The 26333-nt window shown below is 45.6% G+C and overlaps 3 long non-coding RNA genes across 4 annotated transcripts; 1 reads left to right on the top strand and 2 right to left on the bottom strand.

The window, feature by feature from the left end:
- Positions 1 to 27: 27 nt before the first annotated feature.
- On the bottom strand, positions 28 to 4986 carry LOC135978441 (uncharacterized). Its single transcript, XR_010595815.1, has 3 exons — positions 3900 to 4986; positions 1709 to 1851; positions 28 to 151 (listed from the first exon to the last, which is right to left on the bottom strand). It is a non-coding gene; the product is annotated as an uncharacterized LOC135978441 (long non-coding RNA).
- Positions 1881 to 26325, top strand: LOC135978440 (uncharacterized). Of its 2 annotated transcripts, none has more exons than XR_010595813.1 (4): positions 1881 to 2012; positions 19685 to 19766; positions 21759 to 21898; positions 24423 to 26325. It is a non-coding gene; the product is annotated as an uncharacterized LOC135978440 (long non-coding RNA). The 2 variants fall into 2 exon arrangements; XR_010595814.1 differs by lacking the exon at positions 1881 to 2012 and adding an exon at positions 5105 to 5223.
- Positions 10718 to 18628, bottom strand: LOC135978442 (uncharacterized). Its single transcript, XR_010595816.1, has 3 exons — positions 17862 to 18628; positions 12173 to 12610; positions 10718 to 10797 (listed from the first exon to the last, which is right to left on the bottom strand). It is a non-coding gene; the product is annotated as an uncharacterized LOC135978442 (long non-coding RNA).
- Positions 26326 to 26333: the final 8 nt, after the last annotated feature.

The following is a 26333-nucleotide window of genomic DNA, read 5'->3' as shown; positions in this document are numbered from 1 at the left end:
GATTAGTATCTCGGGAGAACTAACTTACCTGAGTCTCTCTCATGTGGTTTGAGGCCAGGGTTATTATTTTGTTCAGTAGCCTTCTCTCTAGGCCCCCGGTGTCCTGCTGTAATATTTTCTCCAGGACACAGTAAATGTCAACTCTGTCTCGCTGCGGACAAAACATAAAAGAGAACAAACAATTGGCAAAAGTTTTTCTTGATTACCACACAGTCATTTGGCAAATAAGCCCCTGCCCTAAAGAGCTTACAATCCAAACATGAAATGACTAGCCCAAGTCTTATCATAACAGAGCAGGTCTGTGGCCAGGAAGAGAATCCATGTCTCCTGAGTCATTATCCAGAATCCTATCCACGAGGCCACACCGACTCCTCAGCCTGCATTGGCTTAAGTGGTGTAAAACATGCCATGCCCTCCAATCACCGCATTTAGCAGCACTTCAGAAGCAGCCGAGCAATTACATATTTTAATCTTCCTGGAGAGAATAGAGCCAGAATAAGCCTCCTTCACGCCCCCTTATCTAGTTTCATTTATTTAAAACAAACAATACAAATGAGCACCTTGCCCTTGCTCTATCCACTCCAGACAGAATTTGTAAATTTGTAATTACAAAATACCCAACTCCCGCAATAAGTCCTCAACAGCTCCTAGGGGAAATTAACTCAGCAGTTAGATCTACATCTATGTGACCTGCATGCCAAGGTCATAAAGCACTTTGGAATGTTCAAAGCCAATCAGATCTCTTGACTGGCTAAACATTCCAGTGGTTCTGCTTGAAAAGGAATGCTTCTGCACACTGCAATCATACCAGACAGCTCCACTGGGGAGAAGCTCCTTCCATTCATTTTTAAATGGAAGGAGGATGTTTTTAATTGAAAATTGTCACTGATAACTTATGAATACATAAGCAGTACGTAATTCAAGTAATTAATCAAATTAATTAGCATAATTAATTGAGTGATTCAAATAATTAAAGTATTAGGAGGCCAAGTTCAGTTCTGAACTGAACTGCTTGTCTTGGCCTCCTAGTACTTTAATTGGAACTAAAATGCCTTCTGTGTTGGCCCTTAATAGAGAAATGGACTTGTTGGATGCAAGTATTAATAAATGGAAAAAGGGGTCTGAATATTACTCCTGGGGGAATTCTGCACTACTGCGCACTTGCATAATTAATGAGCCTAGGATTTAGAGCAGGGAGTCAGTTCACTTGGGTTTTATTCACATTCTTTTACTAACTTGCTAAGTGGTGTTGAGCAAGTAACTTAATTCCCTGTGACACAAATCATCCATAAATGGGGATAATGCTTACCATTCTCACAAGGGTGCTGTGAGTCTTAACTCATTAGTATTAGGTAAGTGCTTTGAGATTTTTGGATGAAGATGCTAAAGAAGGGCAAAGTATTATTGGAAGAGCTTACTGCAAGTCCTACAGTGTACTTTTACTATATCCAGCCCATGTACTCCACTGTGTGTAAAAGGACAACGCTCTCTTTATAGACCATTATATCATCCTGATCTGTAATAACAGCATTTTGCATTATGAGTTTATGCCTGAGGACAGAAGGGTGAATACTGATTATACTGATGGTGCGCCAGTCCAAGTTCTATACTGAATTACCCCCATGCGTTCCCCTATACCCCCCTGAAGTCAGGCAGAATTTGGTGTGGACACATGGAAAGCAGATGTAATTTCATGAAACTGCCCTACCTCATCCTGTTGCAGTTTCTCTAGCAGCACTGTCACAACGCTAGCCAGCTTGGTCTCAGCTATCAAGGCAATCCTGAGGGCAATTTTGCCCTTATCTTGGTCATCCATATTTGCCAGGAGGGAAACAACCTCATTATAAACACCTGAAATTAAATAAAAGGATTCGGTTGGTTACCACTGATAGTAGAAATTGATGCTGGCCTCTTTAATTCATTATCCAGTAAAGAATTCTGCAGGAGCCCAAACACTTTGAGAAGTAGACCTGGGAATCATGTAAATCCTCTTCCTTGCTCCTGATGACCAGGTTTGTTTGCTGAACTACCCAATGTGTTTGGGGGGAAATCATAATGAAGAAAATTTGCTCCTTTCAAGTAGATCCCCACGTAAAATAATCTTCCTTTCCCTCTTTACTATCAATTCAAGAGTTTTGATGGCATACAGAATAATAATTTATGGTCAAGTTTTTCAAAACTGGGTGCCTAAACTTAAGCTCGTAAATCCATATTAAGGCACCTATGCCCTGAGTCAGCATCCTAATCATATGCTTAACTCTAAGCCAACAAAGAGACCTAAAGTTAAGCACCTGCTTAAGAGTTTTGCTTAGTCAGGGCCTCATTTTCAAAAATCCTGAGCACCCAGATGTACCTATTGGCTATGCTGGGAACTTTTTGGGGCTCAGTATCTCGTGAAAATCAGGCCACTTTTTTAGACCTCAGTATGAATTTAGAAGCCTAACTTTAGGCCCCCTGTTTTGAAGAAAGCCTTTAATCTTATTGTATGGTTGTTTAAATACTTGCAGAGAAGACTCATGGAACAGAGTTCATCCAGTTGCCTGTAGAGGTCATAAAGGACTTTCCCCCATGCACAATTGACTAGGTGTACGCTGTGAGTGGGGTCAAGTGGTTCCCTCCAACCTTCATCTGAAACATCAGGGACTGACCATAGCAGGAGAAGGGACACCTGGTAAGGTAGACCAGTGCTCCAAGATGGTTCAGAGAATCTGTTTCCTTAGATGTCCTGCTCACATACTCAGGGTCCAATTGATCTCCAGAGTTGTGAGTGGGAAGGAATTTCCCCCTGCTCAGAGTGGCAGGGACCTTTGGGTGGGAGGATGGGACACTGATCACCTGCTAGGATCATGTGGGTATATCTGACCTAATCAATTCTCTACCGTTGCAAGGGCCTCAGGCATTGGTGGAACCGCAGTCTCTCCTGTCCTCTGCCTATGGCACACAAGAGTTTAGTCTCCTAAAGACTGAAATGTTTTAGTGCAAGACAAGTTTTTGGGTTCAGTGTAGGGTTGCTAGGTGACATTTTAATGGCCTGTGAAATACAGGAAGTCAGACTAGATGATCTAATGGTCCCTTCTGGCCTTAAACTCTATGAAACTATGAAATAGCTGATATATTAAAAAAATCCGGATTTTATCTTCCATGTATCTCTTAGCTGTGGGCAGAAATTCTCCAGGTGACTTAATATTTAACAAGAACTCTGAAATGCCATATTTATCTGTTTCCATTGTAACAGCATTCCAAAGCATGAAGGAGGAACTAACAAGATTTCCCCTTCCCAGGAAAGACTGCTTGAGGTTAGGTGATTACCCATCCTTTATGCAAATTGCATCCTTCAGTTCTAACACCCAGATGCAAACTGAATCATAACTGTAACCTACACTGCCCATCTAGCTGCAGTAGTGATAGTGTGGGATTAGGAGCACTAGTGTTGCTAAGAAATGTGACCCCATGCTTTCTTATCCTGCATTTAAGATATTAGCAGAGCTTCATTTAGACAGCTAGAGGAGAAGTCCTTCTGCATTTTTTTGTTCTAATTTCCCCCATCTCTGGTGGATTCCACAGCTAGATCTTGGCTCCATGGATGCAGAAGACACAAAATGAGGACCCATAATAAACATAAAACAACTGGGAGAAAGATGGAAGATCTCCCCCATAGCATTCAATAGAAACTCAGATTCTCAGGAAAGTTTGCAGGTCTAGAGGCTGTAGGCCAACTCCTTAACTGGTGTAAATCAACACAGCTACAAGGAAGTCAACAGAGCGACACTGGTTTACAGCAGCTGAGATTCTGGTCATATAAATGGAGAACATTACAGCTAATCTATCTGTATGCCTATGCTTTCTAAATGTGTTTGTGATTATAGAATGGATATAGAGAATACAATGCTGACCCTTACCTCTGTCCATTACCTCCTGCTCACTCACAAATTTATTCATGTTTAATACTTCCTTCAGTCCGACCTCCAAAGAGCTCCCGTACTGATAGGCAGCTGGCCTCTCAGTCAGTCATGTCCAGGATAGCCAGTTAAGATTATGCAAACACTATTATGACATCCATGTGACTGTGGCACACCACATAAACTGCTGCTGACCAGGTATGTGCTGTAATTACATGGTCAAAGTTATTTAGGCTCCTAACTCGCACTGAAATCAATAGATGTTAGGAACCTTAATACATTTCAATATCTGGGCCCATACATGTAAGCAGTCCAATAGGTGGCTAAATTTGCTCCAGTGTCGAATTTCTCATTCTCTCGCCGTCATTTTGAATTTTGATTCGGTCCCTCTCTCAGTTTGCCATACTTTCCACTATCGGTTTAATCTGAAAATCTGCTCCTGGTTGAAATTATATAAAATAAAAGCACCAAAGCAAGAAAGAGAAGAAACGGCCTTGGAGAATGCACAGTGACACTTGAGTGTGGTTGGTTGGCAGGTTTCCTTTGCTTTTTAATTTGGTTGATCAAAAAGCCAGATGAAACTTTGCATTGGCAGTTGTGCCTTTAATATTGTCTCCTTGAGAAACTGTCAGCTTTCCTGAACTCCTTTATGCCTTAGATTTTTTTCTCATGGGTGGCTACCGACCAATTCTCTGAGTATGTTAAAGTCTGCTTTTTCTAGTCCTTCTTCTATCATTCTCACTCCTTCCTTTCCTTAGAATCATGAAATCTATCATTCATGATCACTTTCACCCAAATCACCTTCCACCTTCACAACCAGCTCCTCCCTGTTGGTCAGAATCAAGTCTAAAATGGCTGTCCCCCTGGTTACTTCCTCCATTTTCTGAAACAAAGCATTGTCCCCAGTATATTCCAGGAACTTACTGGATAATTAGATGTCTGGGTAGGTAAAGTCCCCCATTATTATCAGGATTTGTGTTTTGGATATTTCTGTTATTTGTTCTAGAAATGCCTCATCTCCCTCCTCTTCCTGATTTGGGGTGTCATAAGTATAAAGGGAAAGGTAACCGCCCTCCTGTGTACAATACTGTAGAATCACTCCAAAGTCCTTTTGCCTGTAAAGGGTTAAGAAGCTCAGGTAACCTGGCTGACACCTGACCCAAACGACCAATAAGGGGACAAGATACTTTCAAATCTTGGTGGGCGGAAGGCTTTTGTTTGTGCTCTTTGTTTTGGTGGTTGTTCGCTCTTGGGACTAAGAGGGACCAGACGTCAATCCATGCTCTCCAAATCTTTCTGAACAAGTCTCTCATATTCCAAACTTGTAAGTACAGCCAGGCAAGGTGTGTTAGTTTTATCTTTGTTTTCTCAACTTGTAAATGTTCCTTTTGCTAGAGTGTTTACCTCTGTTTGAAGAAGAACAGGAGTACTTGTGGCACCTTAGAGACTAACAAATTTATTAGAGCATAAGCTTTCGTGGACTACAGCCCACTTCTTCGGATGCATATAGAATGGAACATATATTGAGGAGATATATATATACACACATACAGAGTGTGTATATATATCTCCTCAATATATGTTCCATTCTATATGCATCCGAAGAAGTGGGCTGTAGTCCACGAAAGCTTATGCTCTAATAAATTTGTTAGTCTCTAAGGTGCCACAAGTACTCCTGTTCTTCTTTTTGCGGATACAGACTAACACGGCTGCTACTCTGAAACCTACCTCTGTTTGCTGTAACTTTGAACCTAAGGCTAGAGGGGGGTCCTCTGAGCTCTTTAAGTTTGATTACCCTGTAAAGTTATTTTCCATCCTGATTTCACCTTTCTTTCTTTAATTAAAAGCCTTCTTTTTAAGAACCTGATTGATTTTTCCTTGTTCTAAGATCCAAGGGGATTGATCTGGACTCACCAGGAATTGGTGGGGGGAAAGGGAAGGGGGGGGGGAATGATTAATTCCTCCTTGTTTTAAGATCCAAGGGGTTTTGGATCAGTGTTCACCAGGGAATTGGTGGAAGAGTCTCTCAAGGCTACTCAGGGAAGGGACTTAGCACATTGGGAGTGGTGGCAGCAAAAGCAGATCTAAGCTGGTAGAGAAGCTTAGAGGTTTTCATGCAGGTCCCTACATCTGTACCATAAAGTTCAGAGTGGGGAAGGAACCTTGACAAGTGATATGTAATAGACCCCTACCAGGACATCACCCCTGTTTTTTCCCTCTTTTATCTTTACTCAGAGACTTTCAACTGGTCTGCTTCTCACCTCCTTCCAGACCTCAGAACAAGTGTACAATGCAATACTTCCTCTTTTTTTCCCTGCCTGTCCTTCCTGAACAAGCTATAGGCCTCTATACCAATATTCCAGTCATGAGATTGAACCCATCAAGTATCTGTGGTGCCAGTTAAGCTGAGTTATGACTTATGTACTAAAACTCCCAGTTCTTACTGTTTATTCCCCATTATTATCACTCCTTGCATTTGTGTATAGACATCTAAGATGTTAAGCAGATGCCCGCATAGATTTCCCTCTTGTTTCTCCTATAATTCGACTGCAATTTTCCACATCTACTTCTCCTCAAATATCTAGTCATCTATTAAGGTCACCTTTTTTTTACCTGGTGGCTTTTTTCACCTGCCCCCTCTGAACTTAGTTTTAAGCTCTTCTCATAAGGTTGGTGAGTCAGTACATGAAGATGTTCTTCTCCTTCTTGGTCAGACGGACCCCATCTCTTCCAAGCAAACCTCCTTCCTGCAATAGCAGCCCATGGTAGAGGAAGTCAAACCCGCCCATAGACCCATCTTCATAACCCTATTATGTGGACCAGTGGTTCCCAAACTGGGTTTCACGAACCCCTGGGGGTTCACAGAACGTTACAGGGGGTTCGCAAGAAAAAAATCATTAATGGTGGCCAGAGGACCCCGGCATTGGAGGCAGCAGGTGGGACCTGGTTGCAGGGCAGACAACCAGAGCCCCAGGGAGAGCAGGGCTGTGCAGTTGGGGCTGGCAGCCCAAGCCCTGCCCCCATCAGCGGGGGGAGCCGGCAGCCCTGAGCCCCAGCGCTCTGGCAGCCCCAAGCCCCAGGGAAAGTGGGGCCGGACAATTGGGGCTGGCAGCTCGAGCCCTGACCCCCGTCAGTGGGGGAGCCGCAGCCCGAGCCCCAGGGAGAGCGGGGCTGGGCAGTTGGGGCCGGCAGCCCGAGCCCTGCCCCTGTCAGCGGGGGAGCCGGCAGCCCGAGCCCCAGAGCTCCGGCAGAGCTGGCAGCCCCAAGCCTCAGGGAAAGCGGGGCCGGGCAGTTGGGGCCAGCAGCCCGAACCCCAGCGCTCCAGCGGAGCTGGCAGCCCCGAGCCTCAGGGAGAGCGGGGCCGGGCAGTTGGGGCCGGCAGCCCGAGCCCCAGCGCTCCAGCGGAGCTGGCAGCCCCGAGTCTCAGGGAGAGTGGGGCTGGGTAGTTGGGGCCAGCAGCCCGAACCCCACCGGTCAGCGGGACCTGCAGCAGAAGCTCAGTGGAGCTCAGTTGACCGGGGTGGTCAATGGGGTCCAGCAGCAGGAGCCCCAGGGAGTGTGGATCCAGCAGCCCAGGCCCTGGCGCGGGGCCAGTAGCCTGAGCCCTGTGGTGGGCAGGGTGGCAGCTGAGACCCCCAGACCTGCAGGTGGCAGCTCGGACTCCTGTCCTCGTCAGACAGGGGAAGTTGGCATGGAGGACAGAGCTAGCAGGAGCAATGCTGTACGTGGGGGGTGGTCCAAGCTAATTTGTCCCTCGCTGGGCACCCTCCTAGGGAGAAACCTCGTGGCGGAAGAAAAGCTGTTTGGGAGCCAAACCAGCCGGAAGCACGTTGTAGCCAGTGTAGCAGTGTTAAGGTGTCTCTGTAATTGTCATTCTCTCTCGAGTGCTGTTTTGCTTCAGTGAGACTTGAGTGAATCTTCTCATTTTCTAGTTGGTTGGTTGTTAGCAGTCTCTCTGTGTTGTTTTTATTAGAACTTTTGTACACAAGTTCAATGGATAAGTGGCTGAAAAAGGAAAGTGTAAAGACGCTGGAATCAGCTAGTGTTTCCTCAAGTCCACACTGTGGAAAATCTACGTCTAATGATCATGATGGTCCTGGAAAGTCACTTACAAAGAAAAGAAAATATGAAGATGATTGTATAAAATATGGCTTTACATGCATTGGTGATCAAGAATGTCCAAAACCACTGTGTGTGATTTTTGGTGATGTTCTAGCAAACAGCAGCCTCAAACCTTCTCTACTTCGGCGCCATTTACAAACTAGGCATCCTGCACAACTCGACAAGCCTGTTGATTTTTTTCAAGCGAAAATTAGCTGAGAGGAAAAGTGACATTACCAGTTTTATATCCAAAGCAAGTACCGATAATGAAAATGCACTTGAAGCATCATACCGCGTGAGCTACCGAGTAGCAAAAGCATCAGAAGCCCATACCGTAGCAGAGAGCTTGATTGGTCCATGTATAAAAGACGTAGTTCATTGCCTGCTCGGAGAAAAGGCTGCAAAAAGGATTGACATGGTACCTTTGTCCAATAATACGTTGTCACGAAGAATTAATGACATGTCAAATAACGTAGAGACCACAATTGTACAGAGAGTGAAAAATAGTCCATATTATGCTATACAGTTGGATGAATCGACTGATGTAGCTAATCTAGCTATTTTGCTACTGTTTGTACGTTATGTGAATGAATGTCTGGTTGAAGACTTGTTGTTTTGCCGACCAGTGGAAGAATGTACAACTGGAGAAGATATCTTCAATCTCACTAATGCATATTTTCAAGAAAAGGAAATAGATTGGTCTCGTTGCCTAGGCATTTGCACTGATGGGGCCACATCAATGACGGGGAAGTATACTGGATTTGTAGCTCGAACAAAAAAGGTTGCATCAAAAGTCTCTTGGACTCATTGCAGCATCCATAGACAAGCCCTCGCAACAAAACACATGCCTGAGGGACTGAAGGAAGTGCTGGACAATGCAGTGAAAATGGTGAATTTCATAAAATCACGGCCAACAAATTCCAGAATATTTCACGTACTTTGTGAAGAAATGGGTAGTAGACACGATTGTCTGTTGACCCATACTGAAGTTAGATGGCTCTCGTGGGGCAAAATCCTGGTGCGCTTGTTTGAGGTTAGAACGGAAATCCTAGGTTTTTTTCAACAGCCACCCTTTCCACCTTGCCAGCTGTATGGAAAATAATGTCTGGCTCCAGAGCCTAGCTTATTTAGCAGATATTTTCTCAAGAATTAATGACCTAAATTTATCTCTTCAAGGTCTCAATATAACAGTTTTCAATGTGCAAGACCGAGTTGAATCCATGATAAAGAAGTTACAGTTCTGGGAAAGTTGTTTGGAAAACAATCAAACTGAGTGTTTCAGTAATCTTCATGACTTCCTGGCAGAACATAAACTTCAGTTGGATCAGTGCACTAAAACCAATATAACTGCACACCTAAAAGGACTTTGCACAACATTCAGGGATTACTTTGCAGCTATATCAGGCGATAATGACTGGATTCGCAACCCTTTTGATACCACTTTCTCAACACAGATATTGAACACTGAGGAAAAAGAGAAATTGATTGAGATCTCCTGTGATTACGAACTGAGAAGGAGTTTCAGAAATCTGTCATTGATCAACTTTTGGCTGAGTTTAAGAAACAAGTACCACCTTCTGGCAGAAAAAGCTGCTGCAGTTTTGTTACCATTTTCAACAACATACTCATGCGAGAAAGCGTTTTCCTCGTATGCACATCTGAAAACCAAATACAGAAACAGACTTGATGCTGAACCAGACCTGAGACTTTATCTTTCTCCAAAGGTTCCGGACTTCAAAGAGCTATGCAGAGCAAAGCAAGCGCATCCATCACACTGAGGAAATTTAAATGTAAAACCCTGGAAATATTCATTTTTAGGAGGGGGTTCACGAGATTTCACAATTTTAGAGAAAGGGGTTCGCGGGCTGTTAAAGTTTGGGAACCACTGGCTGGGAGTAACGTGGCAGCTCTGGGCACTGACAGGCAGGCTGCTGCCCATGGTGCCACACAGCCCCTGGCGGGGGGGGAAATGGCTCTGTCCGATGGGACAGGTCAGCAGCTCTCATCAGGCAGTAAAGTGGAGTGCCCTGCCCCCCAGAGAATCCCTACTGTTCCTCACCAGCCCCACAGAGCACCCTGCCTCCCCCATCAGCCCCACTGAATGCCCTGCCCCCCGCCCACTAACAGCCCCAGCCCCGTTACCTTGTTCAGCTCTCTCTGGTACGCGGGTATCTTCCTCAGGATTTGCAACAGGTCCTCGATGTTGACCTGGAGGGAGGCGGTGGTGATATCCTGGCACCTCCCAGCACACAGAGCTCCCTGCAAGGCAGAGGCCTTGCCTGGGGACAGCCGCAGCAGCCCAACCACACGTGCCAGGACGGGTCACTCAGGCCACGCGTGGCAGTGGCTTGGGTTAGACCTGCTCTTCCCAGGCTAGCTGGAATGAGACGGGAGCCCCGCAACCCAAGTGCCCCTTGAGATGTAAAGCGGCAGCGGGCCAGGGAGATGTCAGCGCTGGCTCCCTGCAGCTCTCCTTGCGCGGCCCTGACCCTGCTTTCTGACCCCGCCCCATGGGCCTCTGCCCTCCTCACCGTGGGGAGCTCCAGAGCCCAGGCTGGGGGGCAGGGGGCTCCGCATACACCTCTTAGCCCTTTACAGGCAAACCCTGGGAGCAATTGGACAGCCCTCCCCCACCACCACCAACCCCTCCTAGGGCAACAGGGCAGCCTCCCCTCCCCATCAGTGGCAGTGGGATTGGGTTCCCCCATCCCAGGCTCCCCCTCCCAGCCCCCACCGCACCTCGTCCGTGGTCAGCCTCTTGCTCTCACAGAAGGTGCGCAGCAGCTCCGTCACCTTCCTGCAGCAGGGAGAGGGGTCAGGCCGGAGCCAGGCACTGCCTTAGAGGTATGGGGGTGCGCTGTCCTATGCTACAGGGGATGGAGCCTCCACCCCACGGGCACCACGGTTCTCTGCCTCGAGAGCCTCAGATGGGGTGGGGGGGGACTTTTCCCAAGTTACCCCAGGGCAGAGTTCAGTGCACCTCTGGGGGCTCCTGGTGCCCTGATGGGGGGGGGGGGGGCTGAGGGCAGTGGCAGGTCCAGCAGGAGGTCGGTGAGGGACTCACTCAAGGGGCTGTGAGGTGCCTGGGGAGATCCTGGGATCGGGGGAAGAGAATGTCCAGGGGGATTCCCGAGAGGAGAGGCAGACAGTTGTTCTGGAAGGGAGCACTCAGGGGTCCTTTGGGGAGAGGGGCTGGGTCCAGGGGGTCTCAACACTCAGAGAGGAGCATGTCTGAGGGACAGGCCCCAGCACTGAGGGGGAGGGGAAGTCCTGCCACTGAGCAGGAGAGGGGTGTGTTGCTGGGGGTGTCCTTGCACTGGGTGGGAGAGGAGTGTATCCAAGGGGGAGTGGGGTTCCAGCACTGGGTGGGAACGGAAGGGGAGGGGTGTGCCCGAGTGGGCCACAGGGTGGGGAGGGCTGTGTCTGAAGGGGGGGATGGGGGAAGTCCCGGCACTGGAAAAGAGGGGGAGGGGGTGTGTCAACGGGGTGGGCTGTCCTGGCACTGGGTGAGAGAGGTGTGTCTGAGCGGGAGGTCCTGGCAGTGGACGTGGAGGAGAGGGCTCTGCCAAAGGAGGGCGGTAGCAAGTCCCGGCACTAGGCATTGGGTGGGGCACAGAGTGGTGTGTCCGGCGGGGGGGGGGATGGGTCCTGTCCCTGCAGGGCCGGCTCTAGGATTTTTGCCGCCCCAAGCAAAAACAATTTTGGCAGCCCACCCACCCCCCATTTTTTTTCTTACCCCACCCCCGGCCCTGCCTCAACTCCGCCCCTTCCCCAAATCCCCTGCCCTGCCTCCTCCCCCCAGGCTCTCAAGCCTAGGAAAGAGGGAGGGGGAGAAGCGGCGCGCGAATCAGCTGTTTTGCGCTCCGTGGCCATTCGGGCTCTCCCCCTCCCTTCGCAGGTTTGAGAACCTGGGAGGGAGGGGGAGCAGTGACGTGCGAGCGGCAGCAGCAGCGGAAGTGAGCTAGGGTGGCCGGGGCACACTTTTTGGGGCGGCAGGGGCGGCATTCTGGTGCTGGCCATGCTGCCACTAAAAATGTGCCGCCCCAAGCACCAGCTTGTTTTCTGGTGCCGAGAGCCGGCCCTGCGTCCCTGGGTGGGGCACGGAGGGGCATATCCAGGGGGATGGGCAGGGCACGGAGGGGCGTGTCAGGGGCAGGGCTGAGCACGCTCACTTGGAGACATCAGTGATGTGCATGTGGCATAGCTGCACCCAGAGTTCGTTGTCTTCGTCCAGCAGCACCTCCTTCTCCTGCTGGGTGCTTCCCGGTGCCCTCTTCCCAGGTGGCCCTGTGGGGGGCTGCGGGCGCCGGGTGGGCGCGGCGGAGGGGTGAAGGCCCCGTGACAGGACAGGTCTGGGCGTGTCCATGAGCCGCTGCTCAGTGCACGGGCTGGGCAGGGTGTGGCCGGGACAAGGGTCACGGTCTGCAGTGTGTGGGCATGAGCCGCAGTAGCCCGCAGCATTGCCCGCTCCCCCCGCTGCTGTCGGGCCGGCCACGGGTGGGCATGCCGGGCATGAGGACCGGGCACACACCGCTCTGCGCCGCGGCTGGGCTCGGGGACTGGAGCCAGGGTGGATCCGGGCTGGGTCAGGTGGCCCGAAGTCACAACCACTGTACAGACAAAAAGAACAGGTGTACTTGTGGCACCTTAGAGACTAACACATTTATGTGAGCATAAGCTTTCATGGGCTACGGCCCACTTCATCAGATGCATAGAATGGCACATATAGTGAGGAGATCTATATACATACAGAGAACATGAAAAGGTGGGAGTTACCCTACCAACTCTAAGAGGCCAATTAATTAAGATGAGCTATTGTCAGCAGGAGAAAAAAAAACTTTTGTAGGAGTAAAAATGGGTTAACTCCTGTTCTTTTTGCAGATACAGACTAACACGGCTGCTACTCTGAAAACTGAACAGACAGTGTGTGGAGCGGACCTGCTGCTGCTGCGGGCGTGTGGCAGTTCAGCTGGAGTCGGATCTGAACCCCCGAGTGTGTCACACAGGGTCCTGCCACCACAGCCAGTCTCTGCTTCCTAACGTGGCAGCTGCTGTCATCCACTTGCTGTGTTCTCTCTTCTAACTCTAGGCAGGAAGCCTCACATGCAGCAGCATTCCTTTACCTCTCTGTTTCTTAGTGATTGTTGAGTCGAAAGGGGTTTACTAAGTCACAGAAAACTCATGCTTTTTTGCTGTATGCCTCTTAAGGGTGATAGATGTGACTTCTGTAAGGGCTGCCTTTACAGGTTAGGAAGGAGTAAAAGATGAATGGCACTAGATCTTTCAACTTTTTGTGGGCAGTGTGTTTGGGGACTTTTTCCCCTATCAAAGGACAAGTGCTGCTTTTTTATTTTTTAAAGGTTTAGCCCCAGTGAAAGGAATCTGGGAATTTCTATACGCCTGTTTGTTCATAGAACTGGTAAATCGTGGGTTGTGGCTCTTCCAGACAGCTTGATGCTGTGCTGTTAAATGACTTCAGTGCTAACTAGTCAGTTCATATTAGGTTGACAAATTAAGCAGAATCTTCTTTATTTCTAGATTATAGTGTGCAGGGATGGTAAGCTCTGTGATTCTGCTTAGATGCCAATGTTTTCAAAATGAACATAGGAACTCTTTATTTCATTTTGGTTTTGTACTGCTTTATTTTACAAATTAAAGGAACCTTGTTATTTGGTGCTGTTTTTAAAAGCTGGCATATAATATGATGGGGTATTCATTCTATAAGTTAGCTACCAGAGGGTGTTTATAGTGACAATAGTACTTTGAGCAGTCAAAAAAGTATTAAAGCATTTTAAAATGAGAGAGAATCAGAGGATAGTTCAAAGATTTCTCCTAAAATAGATGCTACAACAAACATGATCTTGGTCCAGAAGGGACCATTCTGATCATCTAGTCTGACTTGGTGCAGTTCTTTGGCTAGTACAATGCAGGAAGTCCATAATTTCTGTTGAAGCTATAGCATAACATGGTCTCAGACCAATGGTCCATTTAACGTAAGACTGGCCGTACTGGGTCAGACCAAAGGTCCATCCAGCCCAGTATCCTGTCTACCAACAGTGGCCAATGCCAGGTACCCCAGAGTGAGTGAACCTAACAGGTAATGATCAGAGGGATAAATACAAGGGAGGGAGAGGAATTATTCCAGCTTAGTACTAATGTGGACACGAGAACGAATGGATATAAACTGGCCGTGGGGAAGTTCAGGCTTGAAATTAGACGAAGGTTTCTGACCGTCAGAGGGGTGAAATATTGGAACGGCCTTCCGAGGGAAACGGTGGGGGCGACGGACCTGTCTGGTTTTAAGATTAAGTTAGATAAATTTATGGAGGGAATGGTTTAATGGTAAAACATAGTAGCCAAGGAAAACCAAGCAATGGTACGTAAATAGTATAATGGCCAACAGGGGTCAGGCTAGAGACTCTTGCCTACATGCTCGGGGTCTTACTGATCGCCATATTTGGGGTCGGGAAGGAATTTTCCTCCAGGGTAGATTGGCTGAGCCTCTGGAGGTTTTTCGCCTTCCTCCGCAGCATGGGGCAGGGATCACTAGCAGGAGGGTCTCTGCCGATTGAAGTCACTGAAACACAGGATTGGGGACTTCAACGGCAGAGTCCAGGGAAGGGTTTTGTGGCCTGCAACATGCAGGGGGTCAGACCAGATGAGCATAATGGTCCCTTCTGACCTTAAAGTCTATGAGTCTAAGTGATCTCTCTCCTGCCATCTATCACCCCCCTCTGAAAAACAGAGCCTAGGGACACCAGTTCTTACCTATCCTAGCTAATAGCCATTAATGGACTTAACCTCCATGAATTTATCCAGTTCTCTTTTAAACCCTGTTATATTCTTAGCCTTCACAACCTCCTCAGGCAAGGAGTTCCACAGGTTGACTGTGTGCTGTGTGAAGAAGAAATTTCTTTTATTTGTTTTAAACCTGCTGCCCACTAATTTCATTTGGTGGCCCCTAGTTCTTATAACCCAATAGTTAACCCAATATCCTGTCTTTTGACAGTGGCCAGTGTCAGATGCTACAGAAGGAATGAACAGAACAGGGCAGTTGCAAGTGATCCATCCCATCCTCCATTCCCAGCTCCTAGAGGTTGGAGGTTTAAGGACACCCGGAGCACGGGGTTCTGTCCATGACCATATAGGCTAATACCCATTGATGGACCTATCCTCCTGAACTTGCCTGATCCTTTTTGGAGCCCAGTTAGACTTTTGGCCTTCAGAGCATCCCCTGGCAATGAGTTATACAGATGGAGTGGGCACCGTATGAAAAAGTATTTTCTCTTGTTTAAAACCTGCTGACTATTAATTGGATTGGGTGACCCCTGGTTCTTTTGTTGTGTAAAGGGATAAATAACACTTTCTTATTCACTTTCTCCATATTATTCATAATTTTATAGACCTCTATCATATCTCCCATAGAATCATAGAACTGGAAGGGACCTTGAGAGGTCATCTAGTCCAGTCCCCTTCACTCGTGGCAGGACTAAGTATTATCTAGACCCTTCCAGACAGGTGTTTGTCTAACCTGCTCCTAAAAATCTCCATTGGTGGAGATTCCTCAGCCTCCCTAGGCAATTTATTCCCAGGCTTAACCACCCTGACAGGCAGCTTTTCCTAAAGTCCAACCTAAACGTCCCTTGCTGCAATTTGAGCCCATTGCTTCTTGTCCTATCAGAGTTAAGGAGAACAGTCTTTCTCCCTCCTCCTCATAACAACCTTTTATGTACTTGAAAACTGTTATCGGGTCCCCGCTTAGTCTTCTCTTTTCCAGACTAAACAAACTGAATTTTTTCAGCCTTTCCTCATAGATCACATTTTCTAGACCTTTAATCATTTTTGTCGCTCTTCTCTGGACTCTCTCCAATTTGTCCACTTCCTTCCTGAAATGCGGCACCCAGAACTGGACACAATACTCCAGTTGAGGCCTAATCAGTGCAGAGTAGAATGGAAGAATTACTTCTCGTGTCTTGCTTACAATACTGCTGCGGAGACAGAGATGGGTAAACTACAGGCAACCTCCAGCCGCGGGACCATCCTGCCTGGCCCTTGAGCCCCCAGCCCCTCTCCCGCAGCTTTAGCTCACCGTGCAGTCAGTACTCGGGGCGGCCGGGCTGCAAGCTCCCCATAGGAATGTGCTACTTAGGGAGCACCAGGACTGGCAGCCGTAAGTAGTACACCATAAGTACACATTTCTACGAGGAGCAATTTAATATATTACACCTAGGTAGGGAAGGCTGTGCCTCCCCAAACAGCCTGCCCCCGCACACTAACTGCCCCCCTCATAATACCCGACCCATCCAACCCCACAGCTCCTTATCCCCTGACTGCCCCCTCCTGTCCCCTGACTGTCCCAACCCCTATCCACATCCCTGCCCCGACAGGTCCCCCTGAGACTCCCACGCCTATCCAACCACTCGCTGCTCCTTGTCCCCTTACTGCCCCCCAGGACTGCCTGCCCCTTATCCAACCCCCCAGCTCCCTGCCCCCTTACCATGCCGCTCAGAGTACCAGGACTGGCAGCCATAAGTAATACACTGTAAGTAGCACATTCCTACGGGGAGCAATTTAGTACACTACACCAGCCCTTCATACAGTTTCGGAACCCCAGTGTGGCCTTCAGGCCAAGAAGTTTGCCCACCCCTGTGCTAAGACACCTCAGAATTGTGTTTGCTTTTTTTGCAATAGAGTTACACTATTGACTCATATTGAGCTTGTGGGTCTCCAACTGCCAGATTTCTTTCTGTAATACTCCTTCCTAGGCAGTCGTTTCCTGTTTTGTATGTGTGCAACTGATTGTTCCTTCCAAAATGGAGTCCTTTGCATTTGTCCTTATTGAATTTCATCCTATTTACTTCAGATCGTTTGGATTTTAATCCTATCCTCCAAAGCACTTGCAACCCTCCCAGCTTGGTATTGTCTGCAAATGTTATAAGTGTACTCTCTATGCCATTATCTAAATCATTAATGAAGATATTGAACAGAACCGGACCCAGAACTGATCCCCGTGGGACTCCACTCGTTCTGCCCTTCCAGCATGACTGTGAACCACTCATAACTACTCTCTGGGAATGGTTTTCCAACCAGTTTTGCACTCACCTTATAGTAACTCAATCTAGCTTGCATTCCCCTTGTTTGTTTATGAAAAGGTCATATGAGACAGTATCAAAAGCTTCTACCACTTCCCCCCTCCCACAAGGCTTGTTACCCTGTCAAAGAAAGTTATCAGGTTGATGTGACATGATTTGTTTTTGACAATCCATGATGACTGTTACTTATCACTTTATCTTCTAGCTGTTTTCAAATTGATTGCTTAATTATTTGCTCCATTATCTTTCTTGGTTCAGCAGTTAAGCTGACGGGTCTGTAATTCCCGGGTTGTCTTTATTTCCCTTTTTATAGATTGGCACTATATATGCCCCTTTCCAGTCATCTGGAATCTCTCTCGTCTTAATAGCTAATGGCTCAGATATCTCCTCAGTCAGCTCCTTAAGTATTCTAGGATGCGTGTCATCAGGCCCTGCAAAAAGAACAGGAGTACTTGTGGCACCTTAGAGACTAACATATTTATTAGAGCATAAGCTTTCGTGGACTACAGCCCACTTCTGTCATCAGATCCTGGTGACTTGAAGACATCAAATTTGTCCAAGTAATTTTTAACTTGTTCTTTTCCTATTTTAGCCTCTTCTGATCCTACCTCATTTGCACTGGCATTCACTATGTTAGATGTCCAATCCCCACCAACCTTCTTGGTGAAAACTGAAACAAAGAAGTCATTAAGTACCTCTGCCATTTTCCCCATTTTCTGTTGTTATTCCCCCCCACACACACACACACACAATTGAGTAACGGGCCTACCTTGTCCTTGGTCTTCCTCTTGCTTCTAATGTATCTGTAGAATGTTTTCTTGTTCCCCTTTATGTCTCTAGGTAGTTAGATCTTGTTTTGTGCTTTGGCCTTTCTAATTTTGTCCCTACCTTGTGTTATTTATTTATATTCATACTTTGTAATTTGACCTGGTTAAAAGATAGGAAACAAAGCGTAGTATAAATAATCAGTTTTCAGAATGGACAGAGGTAAATAGTGGTGTGCCCCAGGGGTAGTTTCTGGGACCAGTCTTATTCAACATATTCATAAATGATCTGGAAAAAGGGGTAAACTGTGAGGTGGCAAAATTTGCAGATGATACAAAATTACTAAAGATAGTTAAGACCCAGGCAGACTGCAAAGAGCTACAAAAGACTCTCTCAAAACTGGGTGACTGGGCAACAAAATGACAGATGAAATGTCATGTTGATAAATGCAAAGTAATGCACATTGGAAAGCATAATCCCAACTATACACATAAAATCATGGGGTCTAAACTAGCTGTTACCACTCAAAGAAAGAAAACTTGGAGTCATTGTGGATGTTTTTCAGAAAACATCCACTCAATGTGCAGCAGCAGTCAAAAAAGCGAACAGAATGCTGGGAATAATTAAGAAAGGGATAGATAATAGGATAGAAAATATCATGTTGCCTCTATATAAATTCAGTGTCCTATTTAGAATTGTGTTCATAATCAATATTGAAAGGTGGTACAGCTAGCAAATGATAAAAAGCCAAAATGCAGGATATATTGTAGATCAGGGGTTCACAACCTTTTTCTTTCTGAGGCCCACCCAACATGTTATAAAAACTCCATAGCCCCCATGTGCCACAGCAACTGTTTTTCTGCATATAAAAGCCAGGAACAACATTGGGGGTAGAAACAAGGCCATTGCCCAGTTCCCTGTGCCATAGTGGTCTCCCACCATGCAAAGTTGCTTTGGCTTCAGCACCATGCAGTGGGGCTTTGGCTTTCTGTCCTGGACCCCCCAAGTCTAATGCTGGCCATGCTTTGTGGACCCCTGAAACCTCCTTGCGGCCCCCCTCAGGGGGCCCCAGACCCCTGCTTGAGAACCACTGTTGTAGATGTCTTATGTGTACAAACTGTAGATGTACTGTTCTTTTTCCTTCATTGGGGGAAATCAGACTCTTGAAAAGGGTACAGTAGTCTGGAAAGGTTGAGTCCCACTGCTCTACAGTGCTTCTTGCACCTTCTTCTGAAATATCTGGTACTGGCCACTGCCTCTCTAGTCTGTGGTGAACTTTTAGGAAAACAAGTAGTGAATGTTGCATGCTTCCAGTGACTGACACAATCTTTTTCTGAGTTCAGTAGCTTCCAAAAAATTTAAATTCCCAAGTTCAACCAAGGGAAAATAGTGCACACAAGCTCATGTGTTTTTTATTTCAAAGAGAGGGGGGATCCCTAAACCCATGTTCTGGGTCAATCAAGAGCAACAATACACTATGCTCTGAGCTATAGTGCCGCTCTTCTCTCTCCCACCTGCTTTTCGGATCTCCAGTGGCATTGCAGCCATTCGTTAGTGGTAAGTTTGGAACCACTGTCTGAATTCTATGGCTAAAGCTTGCTGCTCAAGCTTCACTCCTCCACTGCAAAAGAAATCTAACTTTTTTTCTTCTGTTGCATATTAGCTCCTTGGGAATGTTCCACCTTTCTTTGTTATGACCATTGGTGTTTACGTTTATATTCACTGGTTTGCATACCGTTTGTTTGCAAATTACCAAGCATACTTCTAGGTGGTATATAAATGTAATTAACAGTATGATATCGTAGTGTAACTGTCTCTACACTGCAGGTCAACAAGTGGCCCTGGAAACTCATATAGTGCCTCTGGCAGTAACCGTCACCTTGAGCAGACACAACACCACGTAGATGAGGTATGGTTCTTGTATAGAGCAGCTTTACCATTCCTTTGACCTTGGGAAACCTGACGGAGGGAAGACACATGGAAGTGCTGTGTGGGCAAAGAGTAAATTTGTCTGCTTCAGTGTATGAACCAAACACTAGAATGTCTTCATCGTTTGTCCCTCTTGTGATCTGAACTATCATCTTGAGACTTGTTGCAGGAAACCTGTGATACTTCCCAGGTGTTGACCTGATCTTGCAAAGATGACTATCTTGTGAGCCAATGTGTTAACTGCATGACTCCAGTTGGTTTCTGACAGAGAATGAGCTTTGCTATGTGGAAATCCACAATTGCCAGGGGTTTCTAGTTCTATATCAAAACTACGGCAAACTTCCTGCATGAGCCAAAAGCCATCCTTGGCTGAGAGCCTCATTTCTTTCTGGCTGGATAGGGTAGCACATCACTTCCTTTTCAGAAGTCATAGGTGCTTTGTGTGTCAAAAGAAACATTGTACAGTAACTCCTCGCTTAACGTTGTAGTTATGTTCCTGAAAAATGCTACTTTATGCGAAACGATGTTAAGTGAATCCAGTTTCCCCATAAGAATTAATGTAAAAGGACGGGGGAGTTAGGTCCCAGAGAAATTTTTTTCGTCCGACAAGAGACTTTATTTTAATTTTTATATATGTGTGTGTGTGTGTATATATATTTATATACACACACACACACACACACACACACACACACACACACAGTATAAGTTTTAAACAATTTAATACTGTACGCAGCAATGATGATTGTGAAGCTTGGTTGAGGTGGTGGAGTCAGAGGGTGGGATATTTCCCAGGGAATGCCTTACTGTTAAATGATGAACTAGCACTCTCCTGAGCCCTCAAGGATTAACACATTGTTGTTAATGTAGCCTCACACTCTACAAAGCAGCACAGATGCTGGGAGGAGACACAGCATGGCAGAGAGAGACTGTGTCTCTGTGAGAGAGGGAGAGACAGATCCACACACCCTGTGTGTGTGTGTGTGTGTGTGTGTGTGTGTGTGTGTGAGAAAGAGAGAGAGAGATGTGCATTGTCCCTTTAAGTACACTCACCCCCACTCTAAGTACACTACACTACCTTTTTAAGAAGATTGGCAAGTTGAGACAGCAGCTGCTTCCAGCAAGCTCCCTCTGTCCTGAGCCCTGTCATGTCCCCCCTTGCTCTGTGGAGATAGGGTACAGGAGCAGGGGGGAGGGGGACACCCTGACATTAGCATTCCTCTTCCCCACCACCCCCATCCCCCGCACAGCAAGCAGGAGGCTCCCAGGAGCAGCTCCAAGGCAGAGGGCAGAAGTAGCATATGGCAGTGGGGGAAGGGACAGCTGAACTGCCCGGCAATTGATAGCCTGCTGGGCGGCTGTCGCACAGGGAACTTAGGGAGGCTGCTGGTTTACCCTGGTTCCAAGCCCCATCAGCTAGCTCCAATAGGCTGCTCTTTCTGCAAGCAGTGGATAAAGCAGGTGGCTGCCAAACAACATTATAAGGGAGCATTGCGCAACTTTAAACGAGCGTGTTCTCTAATTGATTAGCAATGTAATAACGTTAACCGGGATGATGTTAAATGAGCAGTTACTGTATTGTTCAAATGCTAGCTGTGGCTTCCATAACTGAGTTTTTCTTATACAGTGATGACCCTTCTCTAACATGCTAGATTGTTAGTGGAATACTTTACTTTCAGTAGGAGTAAGTTTATAAACAAAGCTTCTGATATTGAAACCCCAAGGCAGGCATTGGGAATCTCCAATTCAATTACTTAGTTCCACAAATCTTTTAGCTAATATAAGAACCTAAATTCAGTATTGTCTACTCTTAATCAAAAAGGCAATATCTTCTGCTTTATTTAAAAACAAACGCTTGAATGATGTGAATGTTATAAAAGGTGTCTGTCAGGATATGCTGCATGCTTAAAGTGTTTGAGGAGATGAACATCTAACACATGAATAACTTACTGTGACTATTAAATCACTGTAGGTGATTGACATCATGATGGTGAACGTGGACAAGGTTTTGGAACGAGATCAGAAGCTGTCAGAGTTGGATGATGCACTGCAGCGGAATTTGAGACCAGTGCTGCCAAGTTGAAAAGAAAGTATTGGTGGAAGAACTATAAGGTAACCATGACTTGAGTATTTCCAATGCAAATTAATGTCACTAAGAACTAGAAGTTGTTGAATACTACATAAAGGGAAAGAAATCCAGATAACTTTAACCATGAAAACCTATGGCCAATTTCTGCAGCCTTTACTCATGGTGAATAGTATTTAAGATTACAACATACGGTCCTTAATGAGCATTTGGCTTAGTGAAGTAGATGAACTTTCCAAAAGTTGGGTGGCCTGGCCAAGTTCCTTTACACAAAACGTTCTCCAGGCCAGAAATGTGGCTAAGGATAAATGAATGTACTAGTTTAAGGTGTTGGAGATCTAGGAGGAAGAAATTCAGTGCTATGGACTGAATGACGACAACACACACAGCAGCACAAAGAACCTTTAGTCTCTTACAGTCATGTGTGCTAATTACAGGAAGGCCTGGAAGCCTACTCTTTATTTGCTGAGAAGCCAAGACAGAGTGGAAAACATTAATTTGTAAGGCAGGGGAGTAGTAGTTGGGTCTAGAGAAGAAGCTTTTGCCCTCTTTTAAAAATATCTAAGTGAGTTGTTTGTACTAAATTATGTGCTTTTTTTAACAGATATGGGCAGTATTGATAGCATTTGTTCTCATTATCATCATCATCATTGGTGTTTAGCTAAAGCACTGTTTTGTCAGTAGGACTAGCGTACATGGGGCATAAGACTGTAAATCGAATGCAAAAAGTTGTTAATGTAACACACTCTGGTTGTGACTGCTAGTACATAGGTCATAATATTCAAAAGTTAAGGTTCACACAGTAATGCTAACTTAGCCATATTGCATGCCTGACATATGCAGTAGTTCAAAGTAGTACTTACGCTGCTAAATTGATGTTTGAATGTAATCTGTGTGATGTGGTGAAGTTATGTCTTCTGTGGGAACCTTAACTGTTGAATCTCAGGCTCTTGTGCATTGAGCAGAAATGGGATCCCACAGGAGACTGGGACCCCTGAGTCCCAGTCCCAGCTCTGCGAGTGACTCTGAGCGTGACCAGGTCACTTGACCACTTCTTTGCCTCAGTTTTTCAATCTTTAAAATGGGGATAATGATGCATACCTCACAGGGGTTTCCAAAGAGTAACATGAAATGCTTTGCGAACTTAGAGGACAGGAGCTGTGGACATACACCTTTCTCAAATTCATCTTTCGTGATATTTCTACATTTATTAATCCTTTAGACTCCAGGTTCAACATCCTTATGTCACTTTTCTTTCTTGCAAAGCAGTCTGGCCCTCTTCTAGTGGGTCACACCCTTTTCTTAATCCCCAAATGGGTACTCCAGCCAATCAGACTACCCTTGCTGTCTTCCAGCCCAGAAGTCAGGCAAAACAAACCACAAAAAAAGTAGGGAAGCTTCATATGAAACTCCTCCTCCAATCCTCAATAGTGCTTAGATAGCAAGGTAGTTAGGACACGTCTACACTGTAAATTTACCCCTGCATGCCATTGTTATAACTATGTGTTAAAAATCCACACCTGTGAGTGACGCAGTGACACCTACCTAACCCCTATTGTAGACAGCGCTATGTGGACAGGAGAGCTTTTCCCCTCAACATAGCTACCGTCTCTCATGGAGGTGGATTAAATATGCCAATGGGAGAAGCTCTCCCATCAGTGTAATATTGTCTTCACTGAAGCGCTACAGCAGTCCAGCTGCACTGGTGCCACTGCAGGTCGACACTTAAAACCCTGCCCTTAAACTCAGTCCAGGCAAGAGCCTTGATCTGACTAGCCTCACTTGACTGCAGGAAACACCACTGACTTCATGCACTAGCTTTCCTGCTGGAGCAGAATCCTGGGGGAGGGGGAGGAGGAGGAGGACAGACAGTTCTCAAGGATTCATCACCGGTGAACAAGCTGTTTAAACAGAAATATATTGCAGTAGAAGCTTTAAGAGGAAAGAAATTCATGCTCCCTTCTTTGATATCCAGATTTCACTTGCCCCAACTTCTGAATGTTGCCATATGTACCCGTATGTATACAACAGCCACGAGCCCATCATTATAACTGGTAACAAACCTGTAAATACAAACGCAAGTGGAGATGTTTCTGGTGGGTGCAAGGAAGACTGTGGATTCATATTCTGGCCATAGTAGAGCCAGGGAGCTTCTGCCTAGTTACACTGCTTGGTGTTCAGCTGTTTGAATTTGTGATGTAGCTGTTAACAAGCTTTCCAGCAGGATTCATTTACTCTCGAGCTCTGACAGCATATTCATTTCTCACCTTTGGGCCTGTTTGTAACACAGTCTACAGCAACTAATTGTGATGCTACAAACAGAATTGTGACCATAGGTGAGAAATACGTAGTACATGAATTCTAAAAGCTAATCCTGTGCAAGAATGAAACTATGGTAAAACAAACACAGGAAATTATTTAGAATTTCCTTTTGTTGAATATTTTGAGTGTTCCGTAGCTCAAGTCTTTAAGTTGCAGGGTTGTTTTATGCCTCTTTGATGTGGGGGGAAGAGGACTGTCGTTTTTTCAATCCTTATTTTTCTGTTATAGTCTGGAATGTGTCCTCATGAGTTACAAGAAGAAATGCAAACCTGCAGAAGCCATCTCTCTCCTTCAAACCTGCTGTATTCTCAAGCTCTCACCTACTGATGTATAAAGCAAAATTATTTTGATTAGTCATGTGATAACTCTCTCATGTATAGGAAATGTGCCTTTATTTAAAAGTTACACTCCTAATTTTAAAATACTAATAAGCACAGCCCACAACTTGCACAGTGCCTTGGTAATCTTGAGTATGGGCTGGTGAAGAGGATTTCATGTTTGCATTTCAGAATCTAGAAGCAATGTATTGTTGCCACTGAGTACTGCATTCTAGATAAATGTGAAGAGTATGTTTGGGTATCTGTCCTCTTCACTGTCTCCTTCATGCCGCAATTTAAAGGTGTCTCTTCTGACACACTACTAAAGGGATGGGAACCAAATCTTAAATTTGTGCCTTCTTGGAAGAAACTCTTAACACGTCTGCCATTTGAACAGACTTTCCCTGCCTTGCCTCTTACTCCATTAATGCCTTCTGACTAGTTGTGGAAGAGCCTGCCACCCTTGTAAACACCACTTGTCATTCACTACTGTTTTAAGACTATGCAGTTAAATTCTATTATTGAAGTTCTAAATATTTGAGCACTGAACCGTTAGTGCTGCCTTGTGGTATTTGTGATTAAACCTCTATAAGTTGTTTACATTCTCTTCAAAAGACAGTCTGTCACTTTTTGGTGTCAGTTTAATCTGAAAGAGTACCTTTAAAAATGTTTAGTGTTTGTAATGTAGACACTTACCAAAGTTGGTTTTGTTTGAGGTTTTTGTCTTTTGCCAAAAAGTAGATCAGTGAAAACTTTTCTCTGCAAGCCAGCAAAATGTTTCCAGAGTAGAATCAGTGCCAAATGTAGTTTAAATTTTTATATATATTTATATGGAATCTGTTTGCATTACTTCACAAATTATCTTCCCTCTAAACTAGTCCCCTGAGTGAGTGTTCCCTTAGGACTTCAGGAAAGGTCGGTAACAAACGTCGTTGCCTCTTCCCTCTTACCGACAAACTTTTTAGGTCTGGGTGTCTGCTCTCTATGAGGACGGAAAGAAATAACTTGGTGCTTCACACAGTCACCACTGTGTGTACCCTCTAATTTGTCGGTTTCTAATTTCCTTCCAGTCCTTGTTTCTACTTCCTCTGTATAGTTTTTCCTTTCTCTTGTCTCTTTTTTCCTCCCTTACTTTTTGGGGTCGATTTGCAAATAGCTACACTGTGAAATTGATTCACAAACCTAATCGACATAGCCTACTTCTTTGAGTGTTGGATGTTGCTTTGGCTGTTATCCCAAAAAATGAGCTAGACTCGGGAGCGACAACTACCAGAAAGATGTGACAGAGCGCTCAGAGGGTGGCTAAGCCCAATGGTGGATCTGCCCTCTAAACACCTAGCAAGAAATATTGGCCTCTTTACCCCAAAGTACAAGCTGCTTTTTGGTAGTGAGTGTTGTGGAAAGTTGCTCTGTTGGCTTATAATTAACTATCTAAGGCCTTGCCTGTTTCATTGAGGATGAAGAGGGAGAGAAAGGCAAGGATTTCTGTGCCTACTGAAGTATTTTAATTTCTGCTCTATCTTTATCATTGCAGTGACTTCTTTAAATGTACAAAGTCTCTAGAAAAATAACTCTACTGTATGAATGCACCATGGACCAGTAACAAAGATAACTGTACAAAAATGTAATCTTATTTACTCACAAATTAAGAAACTTTTTACTATTATGTTTATGCTGCAGCTTTTAAAGAAATATCAACTCTCTGTACTAGTTCCTACATTGTCAGAGGTTTCTAAATGTATGTCACCAGGGAGGCGTGTGTCCCTGCACTGTGTTGGCCTTTCTAACGTTTAATAAAGTGGCTGTTGAAACTACCATGTGT

This window comes from Chrysemys picta, unplaced genomic scaffold, assembly GCF_011386835.1.
Source record: "Chrysemys picta bellii isolate R12L10 unplaced genomic scaffold, ASM1138683v2 scaf265, whole genome shotgun sequence".
Lineage (NCBI taxonomy): Eukaryota > Metazoa > Chordata > Testudines > Emydidae > Chrysemys > Chrysemys picta.
The sequence above is the reverse complement of the archived record's forward strand: the minus strand, read 5'-3'. Positions and strand labels throughout refer to the sequence as shown.